The 13967-nt window shown below is 40.9% G+C and overlaps 1 protein-coding gene and 1 long non-coding RNA gene across 3 annotated transcripts in view; one reads left to right on the top strand and one right to left on the bottom strand.

Annotated features, from left to right (window-relative positions):
- CHD9 (chromodomain helicase DNA binding protein 9) overlaps window positions 1-13967 on the top strand; it is a 230132-nt gene that overhangs the window by 34642 nt on the left and 181523 nt on the right. Inside the window, exon 2 of one of the 2 annotated variants that reach the window (XM_073884387.1) lies at window positions 6019-6115. The exons of the other annotated variant lie outside the window; for it this stretch is intronic. The gene's annotated coding sequence lies outside the window, so the exon portion shown is untranslated. The remainder of the gene's footprint in view (window positions 1-6018; window positions 6116-13967) is intronic. 2 annotated transcript variants of the gene reach the window in all.
- The window catches only part of LOC112809030 (uncharacterized), a 17476-nt gene continuing 11127 nt past the window's right edge, over window positions 7619-13967 (bottom strand). The window contains exons 3-4 of the long non-coding RNA XR_003204497.2: window positions 9005-9043; window positions 7619-7977 (exon numbers count right to left, since the gene is read on the bottom strand). This is a non-coding gene — a long non-coding RNA (uncharacterized lncRNA). The remainder of the gene's footprint in view (window positions 7978-9004; window positions 9044-13967) is intronic.

Below are 13967 nucleotides of genomic sequence, written 5' to 3'. Positions count from 1 at the left end.
CATGAGAGGGGGGAGGGTCAGAGGGAGAAGCAGACTCCCCGCCGAGCAGGGAGCCTGATGCGGGATGCAATCCCAGGACTCCGGGATCATGACCTGAGCTGAAGGCAGTCGCCTAACTGACTGAGCCACCCAGGAGCCCCCTGGTTGAGGAATTTAAAGAAGCAGAGTAAAAAGATATAAATACCAACAAAAAAGCCCATAATAAACAGCTCTTTCCCAAAGCACAGCTGGAAGGCAGTGCTGCAGAGTTAAGTAGCCAGGAGCATCCTCTGCTTCGTTTTCAAATTAGGTCTTATTACGTGTATTTACTAGGGCACATTTTGGATAAAGAACTAAACTCCATCACGGTTAGCTCAGAAGAAAAGAACAAAGGTTCATAATCTAGTTAAAGCTATAACTGCTACACTACACACGCGCACACGCACACACACGCACGGATGCACACACGCACACATGCACACACGCGCACACACCACCACCATACCCCACACCCCACACCTTACCTATGGTGTGGTTATACTGTAGCATTTTGAAAAAAGAATCATCTCATTCAGTGTCCTGCTTCCCAGATGGGCTACCCTACATCTATTCTAGATTTTTTAAGAATATATTTCATCTCTGAAAATATATTTTTTAAAGATTTTATTTATTTGACAGAGAGAGAGACACAGCGAGAGAGGGAACACAAGCAGGGGGAGCGGGAGAGGGAGAAGCAGGCTTCCCACGGAGCAGGGAGCCCGATGCGGGGCTCGATCCCAGGACCCTGGGATCATGACCTGAGCTGAAGGCAGACGCTTAACGACTGAGCCACCCAGGCGCCCCTCATCTCTGAAAATATTTAAGAAAGGAAGTGTATATGTTCATTCCAAAATATGTGTACATAAAGGAAAGACAGCATCAAAACTTTTGAGATCCCTTCCAGCTTTTAAACATTAAGCCACTCTTGTCATCAAGAAGTGTCACTTTGTGTGTGTGTGTGTTTATTAAAGATTTTATTTATCAGAGAGAGCAAGCATGCATGGGCATAAGCAGGGGGGAGCGGCAGAGGGAGAAGCAGGCTCCCCACTGAGCAGGGAGCCCGATGTGGGGCTCGATCCCAGGACCCTGGGATCATGACCTGAACCGAAGGCAGACGCTTAACCGACTGAGCCACCCAGGCGCCCCTACTTTGTATCTGTTGACTGTTGAAGTAATTGTCACCCTGGGGCTTGGGCCTGACAAGTTCATTTATTTAACAAACCTTTAGTGAGCATCTACTATGGACCAGGCACTGCCATGGCACTGAAGATGTAAGGGACAGACAGAAATCCTTACCCCATGGAGATTATGTTCTAGTGAAGGAAGAGGAAAAAGTAAGTAAAACATAGATAGTAAGTGTATCATCTTATGCTAAGTGATATGGAGAAGAATGAAGCAGGGAGTGTGGGTGGAGGGAGGAGGGTCACAATTTTAATTTAAGGTGGTTACGGAAAGCCTCACCGAGAAAGTACTGTTTGAACAAAGTCCTGGAGGAGGGGAATGATACAAAGGTGGCTCTTGGGGTCAAGTAAATAAACCCTATGGCACTAATTTGAGGGGAAGGCCTTTTGAATCTCCAAATGTTCTTTTCACCTACTAATCACGATCCCTAGAATTCTGTTATTGGTCACACGCACTTTTAGTTTAAAAGGCTAAAGTAAAAATATACAGTTATCAACTTTGGAAAGCTTTGGGTGAATTTGTTTATCTGATACCTTTGTAAATACTAAGGAGGGAGGAGAGCAAGGTAGATTGGTCCAGAGGAGGTGTGTGTGGAGGTAACAGATTTGGGGAAGTGCGGGGAGGAAGTAGGAACTTGCTGGGCGAGCCTGGATTGCCACTGCTGGAGAGCAGGACTGAGCCCCTCTCCTGTCTCCTACCAGGGCCACACGGCCCCCAGTCCCGGGAATGGTCCTGGGACCCTCAGCCAGGTCCTTCTCACCATAGTGCTGAGTGAGGTGCCCTGGGATGCAGGAACAGACGGATGTGGGGTTTAATAACGCAGCCCCTGAGGGGCTTGGGGCATTTGGAGTTGTGCTGTAGATAGTGATGTAACTAGGGACACACGGGAAAGTGGTTCTGGGACTGGTAACTCTATTAGTCTATGGTTAATTTAACAGCCCTCAGAAAATAAATGAGTCAGGAAACTGTGCAAGTTTCCTCTCTAATCGGTTCAGGAAAGCAGCATCATTTATGATGACATCCACCTCATTTTTTGAAATTAGATTGTCCCCCATAGCTGTATCCTAGGTTTACCATTGTTCCTGTAAGTTCAGTTCTCAAAAATGCTTCTTTAGGCATAAGCTTTAGACCGTGGGTCACAAACTCCAATACCTGTAGGGAACAGACAGCAGTGGCCGCAAGCAGGTGGGGACCAGTGGGGAGTATGACAAATGGGAGAGCGCATGCCTGTACTCAGCTCCTGGGGCTGTGACCAACTGAGTTTGGGAGCTCAGTGTTACTAGAATTTCTCAGTCTCAATAGAAGGTGGAAATCCAAATTTTTAGGCAAGACCTTCTGATTTTTAAAGGTTGGCAACTAATTCAAGGTAGTGGGATACACTGTGCAGGCCAATTTATTGATCTCTACTATAAACAGATGATTTTGGTACATAGTGGAACATGATAGGAAAGGTGGGCAAAGGAGGGACAACTCCTCAACCTGACAGTTTGAGAAGGTAAATTTTTTAGGGAGTTGACCTCTGCCAAGTTGACCCCTTTATCTCAAGGTTCCCCCTCATCTATTTAACCAATGGGTTATTTTGGAAAAACTAATCACATCTGAGTGGTCCTGGTGGAGGGAGAAAATGCTGAGCTGAGAAGCCACAGGCCTCGGTCCTACTGTTGGTTCTCTCACAGACTCACTGCAACCTTGGGTAGGCCTCAGCCTCTCAGGGCTTGACTTCTTTATCTGCAGAATGAGGGGCTGGATTTAAGGGTTTTCAAAATGTGTCCCTCCAAGCCTACGAAGACTTCAGAGATGCCTGTGAGGGGTGGGGAAGTGTGGAAGGATCTCAGGGCTTGCAGAAAGACAGCTCAGCCTTTGTTCTGTTTTCTCTTTGGGGCTTCTGCTTTTTCTGTGTTTTACATCTTGAGATTCTGCCAAAAATTTAAAAAAAAATTAAACTTCTTGAAGAAAGAGTTTTCCTGCTTTCAAAAAAGTTTCAAAATCACTGAATTAGTTTATCAGCTCTAGTATAAAGCGTTATTCGTAGAGGTTTGCGAACTCTGAGGCCTGCAGCTCATCTGAACGATAGGTCTTTCCTCCATTTGCCTACCCCTGCTTGTCTGGTTATAGTTGCTGCTGTTGGCTCCAACCTCAGGCATAAATCAAATCAACAAGTAGCCAACAAATATTAGAGGGGAGATTCTGACACATTATCCAGCTCAATAGCTCGTTTGGGGGGATTTTCTTTCTTTGTTTTGGTGAACAGATGTGTTCTTTTTTGATATTATCTTGATCATATACAATATAGTCCCATTTGCTACTGACAAACTGCCTGGTTCACATGATTTGATAAATATATCAACGTTTCACAAGTTTGAAAATCACTCAACTGACTTTTAAAAACTAGCTATAATTTATTGATAACCTAATAGGTGCTGACTTTATGGATATCACCACTAAGCTTCAGATTATTAATGCTGCAAAGGAGCTGTTTTTATGTCTGTTTTACTGACAAATAAGGAAACTAAGACGAGGTGGGGTTAAAGACTTACCTGGATCACACAAGTTTTTAACCCATACCTGTCCCAGCAAATTCTCAACCAGATAATCTCTCTTAAGGTTGTTTCTAGCCTTGAGAAGGTAGGAGGCAGGACTTCTGGGTGTTTTAAGCTGTCCTAGGATCAACAGCAAAACTGCTGTCAATTTTCAACTTCCCAGAGCCTCTCATCTACTGAAAACCTTGAGTGGAAGCTTGTTGAACTCAGAGCTATTCAAGTTTGTTGCCCTGATCTTTACTGATAGGAGGGTGTCTGAATTTAAATAGTCCCTTCCACAGTCTGGACATCATCCTTGGGAAATGAAAGAACTTTAGATCTGGGGATGGAAATAGACTGGTGGGGATGAGTAAGTGGATTTTTCAGTGTTATTTCTGCACTTGGCTGAGCCGAGTTTCCCCTGCCACAAAGGAGATTGCTTTCCGTGTTTGTTGATCTACCTACCATTCTGGTCTAATGGATTCAGTTTCCCAAGTAGCAGATATATGCCAAGAGTGTAGCACAAGGCAAGCATTGATTGTGGACAGGTTTTTTGTTTTGTTCTGTTTTTGTTAGGCACTTTGTTGGGCACATAGTATAACCTAGATCAGTGTTTCTAATTACTGTAACCACTGGAATTTTTTTTTCTTAAAAGCTTACCTACAAGACAGAAGACCAGTACTTTTCGTTTGCATACTGTAACATTTTCAGGGAATGCTTATGAAAAAACAACAATGGAAACAGACAGCAGAGGTGTTACTAGTCTCGATTCTCATTTCATAGGCAGGAAAAATCACTGACCATTCATTCCCTTGGCCAGTGGAAGAGCCTGGACTGTAACTCAGATATTTCCACTTCTATTCGTCTGTCCTCTCCGTTTTATTATAGTCATTTGGCTTTTCTAACTGGAGGGGAAACCAATTGACTTTCAGCATCGACCTAGTTTATGGTAACATCTCTGATGGTGATTTTGAAAAATAAAGGAAAAAAGCCTATTAATTGCATGGTTTGAGAAAAACATCAACAACCATTGTTTTTCCGTTAAAAAAAAAAAAAGTAGAGGTCCCAATTATAAGTAAGGTCTTAAAGTTTAGAGTTCGCCATTAGGAAAAATATGGGCAAGTGTTTCTGAGCCCACTACTACCTGTCTCCTCCAGAGAAGAGAATGGAATTTGGATACTTCCCTCTTCTGGGAGCATTGTTTTTTGTTTGCTTTGCAGCCCAAATACTCGATTGATTGATTGATTGCCTCTGACTTCTACAGCTAAGTGAAGGGGGTTGTGTATGGCTTTCTTTCTTTCTTAAGATTTTATTTATTTATTTGACAGAGACACAGCGAGAAAGGGAACACAAGCAGGGGGAGAGGGGGAAGCAGGCTTCCCGCTGAGCAGGGAGACCGATGCGGGGCTCGATCCTAGGACTCTGGGATCATGACCTGAGCCGAAGGCAGACGCTTAACGACTGAGCCACCCAGGTGCCCCCTGTGTATGGCTTTCTTTTATGAAGGAAGAAAGAAGTGTGCTGGAACTTGCTCCCTTTGCTTTGAGGTTCTCAGAGCAGATGCTAACAGATGCACCTTGGTTACTTGGATGCCTCTTCTCTTTCCTTACAGGTTCATTTTTCAAATGGGTGTGCCTAATTCTGCCCCTCTGTGATAATGAGGCAGGTATTTAGAAGCCACAAGAGTAGTCTGAAGAACACTTTGGGTTGCCCTAGACAGAGGTGACACAAGAAGGACTCACCTAGAGGATAAGAACTTGGTAGTCAGGTAATCATTCAGTTCCATGTCACTTAGAGCAGTACTTTGCTACCTTGGCTACACAAGCAATTATACAAAGAGCTTTTCAAACATACTAATACCTGAGACTCATCACCCGTCGGTCAGGGCAAGATCTAAGCAAAGGTAATTTTTAAGTTTCCCAGGTGATTCTTTTTTTTTTTTTTTTAAGATTGTATTTATTTATCTGAGAGAGAGAGAGAGAGAGAGCCACAAGCAGGGAGGAGGAGCAGAGGGAGAGGGAGAAGCAGAATCCCTGAGGACTCAATCCCAGGGCCCTGAGATCATGACCTGAGCTGAAAGCAGATGCTTCACTGACTGAGCCACCCAGGTGCTCCTCCCAGGTGATTCTAATATGCAGTAAGGTTTGAGAATCTCTGATAGAGGCTTCCAGTGTCTTGTTCAAACCCAGATGGGATAATCCCCAGTGACAGCAATTTATTCTGCCAGCACATTACAGGTATGTTGGGTGAACAGTTCATTCAGGATAAAATACACATTTACTGAGCACCTGTGTTCTAGGTGCTGAGAATACTTCCAGGAACAAGACAGCCTGTCTCTACCAACAGATGCTTGCTTTCTAGTGGGCGGAGACAATAAACACACCAACAGGACTGCGGTAAGTATTAAGAAGGAAGCCGACTGTGACTAGGGGGTCAAGGAAGGCCTCTCTGAGAAGCCATTTTTGCAAGACCTCAGGGGAGCCAGTGATCAGGCAGAGGAAATAGAAGGTAAAAAGGTCCTGAGACGAGGAGGGTGGTGTGTCTGAGGAACAGAAAAGACTGCAGGCACTTTCGTTTATCTAGAAAGACGAGTGGCAGATAGTGAGCCAGCCTGACATTTTGTAGGGTTCACACAGATCACCCAGTATGTTCTTGCCAAATAGGACACACTCTGCCAAGGAAACACAAAGAGAAGTATCCTTCGGGAGCCAGGGTACCCTGCACTGGACAAAGAGGGCTCCGCGGTATTAGCCAAAAATTGCTGACTATGAGAAAAAATTCGGCAGTCCTACATGACACTGAGATAAGCTATGAAAAGGGAAAAATTCAATTATACATTTGATATCCAGAGGATTTGGCCTAATTCTTTAGTCTTTATCTTGTTGCTAACCATCAACTGAAGGCAGCCTGTCAGTGTGCAGAACTTGCCTCATTTCAGAATGCATTCGGTTCTCTGACAGTATTTTTGGGGTCTCTACCCAACCAAACTTTCTGGAAGGCAGAATGTTTGTCAGATATATGTAAGGCTGGAGAAATCAACTATGTGCCTATAGGAGACCTAGATATTTCTATGACTTTCTTGTTTTAAGAAACACAGACCCAGCTCCCTTCCTCATTTTCACACAAGACTTCTACCTAAATTGTGCAAGCTCACTAACTTCTTAACACCTAATGGCAACCAGAGAAAAGAGCTACACCGATTTATTTTTAAAGCTTATTTATTTATTTATTTATTTATTTTAGTAATCTCTACACCCATCGTGGGGCTCAAACTCACGACCCCAAGATCAAGAGTCACATGTTTCACCGAATGAGCCAGCCAGGAACCCCAACACTTATTTTTAGCAAAACTTTCTGAGGTCTCTCTGCTATTTAATTTAAATTATCTTTTCAATCATATAACCTGGAATTAATTTTCCTGGTTGACATGTTGTTACTCATCCTCTGTAAAACAAACCATGGGGTTCAATGCAAAGAAAACAACTATGATTAATATATATCCTCAACCAAAACGTCCAAGAATTTCAATAATTTCCAAATGCTTTTGCATAAGAGATCATAATGATGCTTTGATAAAATAGGAGTGCTTTAAAAGGCTATCTTAATGGGAAAGATAGCCCTTCTTAAATTCTTATGAGGCAAGGAAAAACTTACCCAATTATTTTTTTTAAAAGAGTTTATTTATTCATCTGAGAGAGAGAGAGAACACACAAGCAGGGGGAGCAGCAAACAGAGGGAGAGGGAGAAGCAGGCTCCCAGCTAAGCAGGGAGCCCAACGTGGGGCTTGATCCCAGGACCCAGAGATCATGACCTGAGCCGAAGGCAGATGCTTAACCATCTGAGCCACCCAGGTGCCCCAAAACTTACCCAATTATTAAAAAAAAAAAAAAGACTATGGCAATTGTTAAAGGATTTCTTTTATTTCTAACAATATGAGTTTTATAAGCTCTTCCCATGCCGTAAGTAGCATGAAACACAGTCAGTGGGATCATGGAAAGATGGTGACTGAATACAGATGGAGAAAAACAAGTCAAGAAATATTCAGAGGAAACCTGGTACAGTTTTCTCTTTTTTGAAGCTTAAACAAGACAAGATGGATTTAAATTGCATCAGGATGGGTTTCTTCTTGAAATAAGATGCCCCTAATGCCTATAAAACAAGCCAGTTGATTAGACATCTTCATGTCTCCGGTTTCCATCAGTTCTTCAGTTATGTGGTAGAGATCCACGTGGTTTCTTAAGCACAACAATTACAGTACCTGTAAATGAAGGTTAAGTATTACCAAAGTTAGTAAAAATAATTAATTAGTGGGTATTTACATCACAAAATGATTGGCCATGAGGCCAGAGGACTGCGTCTGTCTTGTTCATTGTCTTCCCAGCACCCAGCACTTGGACCTGACACTTCACGGATACTCTTTGAATATTTGTTGAATGAACTCATTTTTCAAGTAGCAGCTGCATTGCACGCCTTTGATCCCTCCAAACTTGATTTAGAAGTAACTTCTCCAGGAGCGCTTGCCTTACCCAAAGAGAAGCAGACTCACAAAGAGGGAAGGAGATGCTCAAGGATGAGCAAGGATGGAAATCATGGAAAACAGCAAAACCTCTTTTTTCCTGAAGACCTTTTAAGATTAGGACAAGCAACTGTTTGTAAAAGCAGAACCATGGAAGATTTGAACCATCAGGCACGATCGTGCTTTGAAGTATATTCCTGGCTAAATGCAGGAGATAAACTAGATCAAACTTAGAGGCTCTAAGATCCGTCCCTGATTAAATAGGCCTAAGAGTGGGAGCCTGAAAAGTATATCCTTTGGATATTGTTATTAGCAGCAGCCTCCAGATCTGAAAACAGTGCTAAACACGCTTTCAAATGATCTTTGAGGTGCTTTAAGCTACAGCTGAAAGCTTACCTAGCCTTCTTTTCTATTTGCTTGAACAAGAGCCTGAAAAAGAAGGTTAAAGAGCTTTCTAGTGATGTCCTTTACTCCTGTCCTAAAAAGAACCTCTGTTCTTCACTGAGCTAAGAAGATTTCACAACTCCCAGAGGATAATATGAAGTTAGTTTTTGCTCCCTGCTGAACCAACTAAAGTTCCTTTCAAATTCTTTTCCTGGACTGGAAAAGTGTCTGAGCTCTTCAAGCTACTATTGTTATTGCAGAAAGATGGAAATTATGTTATATTCTATAAAGGGGCATAAAACATTTAAATAAAAATTTAAATTTAAATCAACATAAAATGTGTGAAAGGTTAAAAAAGCATACCATAACATTTAGAAGTACTTACCATTGGTCTGTGAGAAAACATTTTCTTTAGTGCCTCAGCCTGTAAGTGAATGTCAATAAAGATGAGCGAGAAGATATTTTATACACACATTTTTTCATATTTATTACATGACACATTTATTATTAAGAATGTATTATTTATATGGGGATAGTCATCCCTTCCATAACTGACACTGCACCCAGCCTTGTACACATATATGGTGTAAGTATTTAAAGGCATGTAAATTATACCAAAGTCACAAAACTGGCAAGCACAATATGAGAAATAACAGTGCCACTATCAGCAGTCTTCAGACTTAAAAAAATTATTCGCTGCTTAACTAAGTAATTAAAATATATCTGTTCCTGGGGCGCCTGGGTGGCTCAGTCGGTTAAGCGTCTGCCTTCGGCTCAGGTCATGATCCCAGAGTCCTGGGATCGAGCCCCGCATCGGGCTCCCTGCTCAGCGGGGAGCCTGCTTCTCCCACTCCTGCTCGCCCTGCTTGTGCTCTCTGTCTCTGTCAAATAAATAAATAAAATCTTTTTTAAAATAATAAAATATATCTGTTCTTTTTGTCTCTACATGTGTTCATATGCGTGTGTAAATGAATATATACACACACAGCCCATATATATGGGTTTAATGTATATAATACTATAACAAAGTTGGAAGTTGCTGGCTAGGCATCACTTTTTTGAACAGCTTTATTGAGATAGTATTCTCTTACCATAGAATTCACACTTTAGTGTTGATGTGGAGCCATCACCGCAAACTAATTTTAAAATATTTTCATCACCCCCCCAAAAGTACTATTAGCAATCACCCTCCATTCTTCATCTTCTTCCCCCCAACCCAGCCCTCAGCAACCACTAATCTACTTTCTGTCTCTGTAGACTTGCTTATTCTGGACATTTTACATAAATGGAATCCTACAACATGTAGTCTTTTGTATTTGGCTTTGATCACCCTGCATGTTTTTGGGGTCTAGCTATGTTGTAGAATGTGTCGGGACCTAACATTTTTTATGGCTGAATAATATTCCAGTGTGTGGATAAACAATTTTTGAATATTCATCCATCAGTTAATGAACATTTGGTTTGTTTTCCATTTGGGGGCTATGATGAACAACACCGCCATGAACATTTGTGTGCAAGTTTTTGTGTGAACGTGTTTTCATTTTGGGGGGTTGCTGGGTCGTCTAATTAAACTGTGTAACTTTTCGAAGAACTATTTTCCAAAATGGCTGCACCATTTCACATTTCTACTAGCAATGTATGAGGGTTCCAACTTTTCCACATTCTGATCAACACTTGTTATTGTCTGCCTTTCTTATTAGAGCGGTCCTAATGGATGTGAAGTAGTATCTCATTGTGGTTTTGAGTTGCATTTTTCTAATAAATAATGATGTTGTGCATCTCGTGCATATTGGCTATTTGTGTATCTTCACTGGAGAAATGTGTATTCAAAGTGTTTAAAAATACTTTGCCTATTTTTACATTGGGTTATTTGTCTTTTTATTGTTGAGTTGTAAGAAGTCTTCATACATTCTGGATACTGGACCCTTATCAGATGTATGATTTGCAAATATTTTCTCATTCCGTGGGTGTCATTTCTTAATGGTGTCCTTTGAATCACAGAAGTTTTTCTATGTTGATGTTCAATATATCAATTTTTTCTTTGGTTGCTTTAATTTTAATGAAGCCCAATTTATATTTCCTTTTGTTTCTTATGCTGTGGTACCATGTACTGTATACAAAGCCATTGCCTAACCCAAGGTCCTGAAGATTTACTCCTATGTTTTCTTCTTAGAGTTTTATAGTTTTACCTCTTAACATTTAGGTCCATGATCCCTTTTGATTTATTTTTTCTGTATGTTATAAGGTAGGGATCCAGCTTCATTCTCTAGCATTTGTATATCCAGTAGTCTTTCTCGATATATATGTCTTAGCACTCTTGTTGAAAATAAATTGACCATAAATGTAAAAGTTTATTTCTGGACTCTCAATTCTATTCCATTGATCTATATGTCTATCCTTATGTCAGTTCCACAGTGTCTGGATTGCTGTAGCATTGTAGTAAGTTTTGAAATCAGGAAGCATTAGTCCTTTTTTTTTTTTTTTTTGAAGGATTTAAAAAAATTTTTTTATTGTTTTTGTTGTTTTCGGTTTTTAAGTAACCTCTCTCCCCAATGTAGGGCTTGAACTCACAACCCTGAGATCAAGAGTCACATGCTGTATGGACTGAGCCAGCCAGGTGCTCCAAAGAATTTTTTTTTTTTAATCCAGTGTAGTTAACATACATAATAATGTATGTTATTACATACATAATAATGTATGTTATTTTTTTTAATCCAGTGTAGTTAACATACATAATAATCATTTCAGTCTTTTTTTTTTTTTTCAAGGATGTTTTGACTATTCTGTGGGCATCATTTCAGCAGGTCTCACTTAAATAGGGTCTAATGCTTAGTTTTGCAGTTCTAGGCCTTTGAAAAAATTATTGAGGTATAATTGACATATATTGGTTTCAGGTACATAACATAATGATTCAATATTTGTATACATTGGGAAATGATCACCACAGAAAGTCTAATTAATATCCATCACCATACATAATTACAAACTCTTTTCCTCTTGGCATGAGAACTTTTAAGATTTATTCTCTTAGCAATTTTCAAATATGCAATATAGTATTATTAACTATAGTCACCATGCTATACATTACATCCCTGTGGCTTATTCTATAACTGGATCTTTTTTTAAAAAAAAAGATTTATTTGAGAGAGAGAGAGAGTACAAGTGGGAGGGGGAGAGGGAGAGGGAGAGAGAACCCCAAGCAGACTCTGTGCTGAGCGCAGAGCCCAACGCAGGGCTTGATCTCACAACCCTGAGATCACGACCTGAGCCGAAACCAAGAGTTGGCCGCTCAACCCACTGCACTACCCAGGCACCCCGGAAGTTTGTATATTTTGACCCCCCTCACCCATTTTTCCCACCCCCTGCCCCCTCTTCTGGCACCCATTAGTCTGTTCTCTGTATCTCTGAGCTTGGTGGGGCTTTTGGTTTTTTAGATTTCACATATAAGTGAGATCATGTGGTATTTGTCTTTCTCTGTCTGACTTACTTCACTTAGCATGATACCCTCAAGGTCCATGCATGTTGTTGCAGTGGCAAGATTTCATTCCTTTTTATGGTTGAATAATATCCCATTGTGTATCCATACCACATTGCCTTTATCTATTTCTCCATTAATAGACACTTAGGTAGGGGCACCTGGCTGGCTCAGTCAGAAGAGTGAGTGTTTGACTCTTGATCTCGGGGTCGTGAGTCCAAGCCCCACACTGGGTGTAGAGATTACTTAAATAAGTAAATAAACTTAAAAAAAAAAAAAGTAGACACTTGGGTTGTTTCCATGTCTTGGCTATTGTAAATAATGCTGCAGTGAATGGGGGTGGGAGGGGGGCAGATAGCTTTTTAATTTAAGGGTTTTGTTTTCTTTAGATAAAAACCCAGAAGAGGAATTGCTGGCTCATTTGGTAGTTCTATTTTTAATTTTTGAGGAACCTCCATACTGTTTTCTATAGCGGCTGCACCAATTTACATTTCCATTGACAGTACACAGGGTTTCCTTTTCTCTGTTACTCTCAACACTTATTTCTTGTCTGTTTGATAATAGCCATTCTAACAGGTCTGAGGTGAGTTTTAGGATCTTGAGTATATCAGTTTCCCCCAAAAGTGTACAGGTGCCAGATCACTGGTTCGTATTTCTCAAACTTGTCAGAAAATATCATTTGATGTACATGCATTTTGGGATATTTCTTTTTTGGTGTCCTGAACCAAAATGCCGGTAGGGGCAGTTCCCCGTTCTAAGATGCCAAATTCATAACCAAGAGGTTGCTTGCTAAACATGGAATTGGAAACTACGGCTGAAGGGAGGGATATAGTGTAATGCATAAGAGTTCCAGGCTTTAGGACCAGCCAGCTCTAAGTTTGAATCCTACCTCTGCCACTCAATGATTGTGTAACCAGGGCAAGATTTTGGACCCTATTCATCAGTACAGTGGGAAAAATCATCCCTTCCTTATAGAATGGTTGTGAAGGTAAAATGAAATAATAAATGTAAGCCCTTAACACTGCCTAGGACTAACTAAATTTCAGTAAATGGTACCTATTGGACTCGTGGAATGTTTCCTTCAGTGTGAAGAACCGCTCTTTGTCCTAGCACAGGCTTTCTGGTGACTTGAATCATTGTGTCTGCAAATAGAGGACCTTTTTGGTTTGAAAGGCACTAGATAGGACTGAAGCCAGTTTAACGCTAGAGTGGGATACAAGGAGCTGGAGAGCATTGCCACCACTCCCTCTGGACATTCCATTGCCTGGCAGAAATGGTAGGCCAGGGTTGCTATATTTTGATGTTGTTGATAATTGATTTTTGTTCATTTAAATTGCAGAGGGTAGGGGCGCCTGGCTGGCTCAGTCAGAAGAGCATGCAAGTCTTGATCTCAGGGTCATGAGTTTGAGCCCCACATGGGGTGTAGAGATTACTTAAATAAAACCTTAAAAAATAATTAATTAAAATAAATTGCAGAACATAGTATTGACTGATCCAGCCTGTTAATCCTGGGAGTTAGAGCCATCCTTTGCAATAACTTTTTCAGAGTCCATATATTCAGAAACCTCAGTTACCAAGAATACCACTGAGACTTAAGAAATAAGTTGAACAGTCAAAATAGAGGTCACAAAAACTCATGCACTTAACCCACAAGAGAATCCCACAGAAAATCATTACTCAAAACCCGAGAGTCTAAACTAAAAAGTTTATTAGTGTCTATTCATGGTAGAATAGAAGCATCAAGGAAGGAAGGAAGGAAAGAAAAGGAAGGAAGGGAGGGAGGGAGGGAAAGAAAGAAAAGAAAAGGAAAGAAAGAAGAAAGAAAGGAAGGAAGGAAGGAAGAAAAGAAAAAGAAAGAAAGAAAAAGGAAAGA

This window comes from Callorhinus ursinus, unplaced genomic scaffold, assembly GCF_003265705.2.
Source record: "Callorhinus ursinus isolate GAN/ISIS: 27379988/994484 unplaced genomic scaffold, GSC_fseal_2.0 scaffold56, whole genome shotgun sequence".
NCBI classification, from domain to species: domain Eukaryota; kingdom Metazoa; phylum Chordata; class Mammalia; order Carnivora; family Otariidae; genus Callorhinus; species Callorhinus ursinus.
The sequence above is the reverse complement of the archived record's forward strand: the minus strand, read 5'-3'. Positions and strand labels throughout refer to the sequence as shown.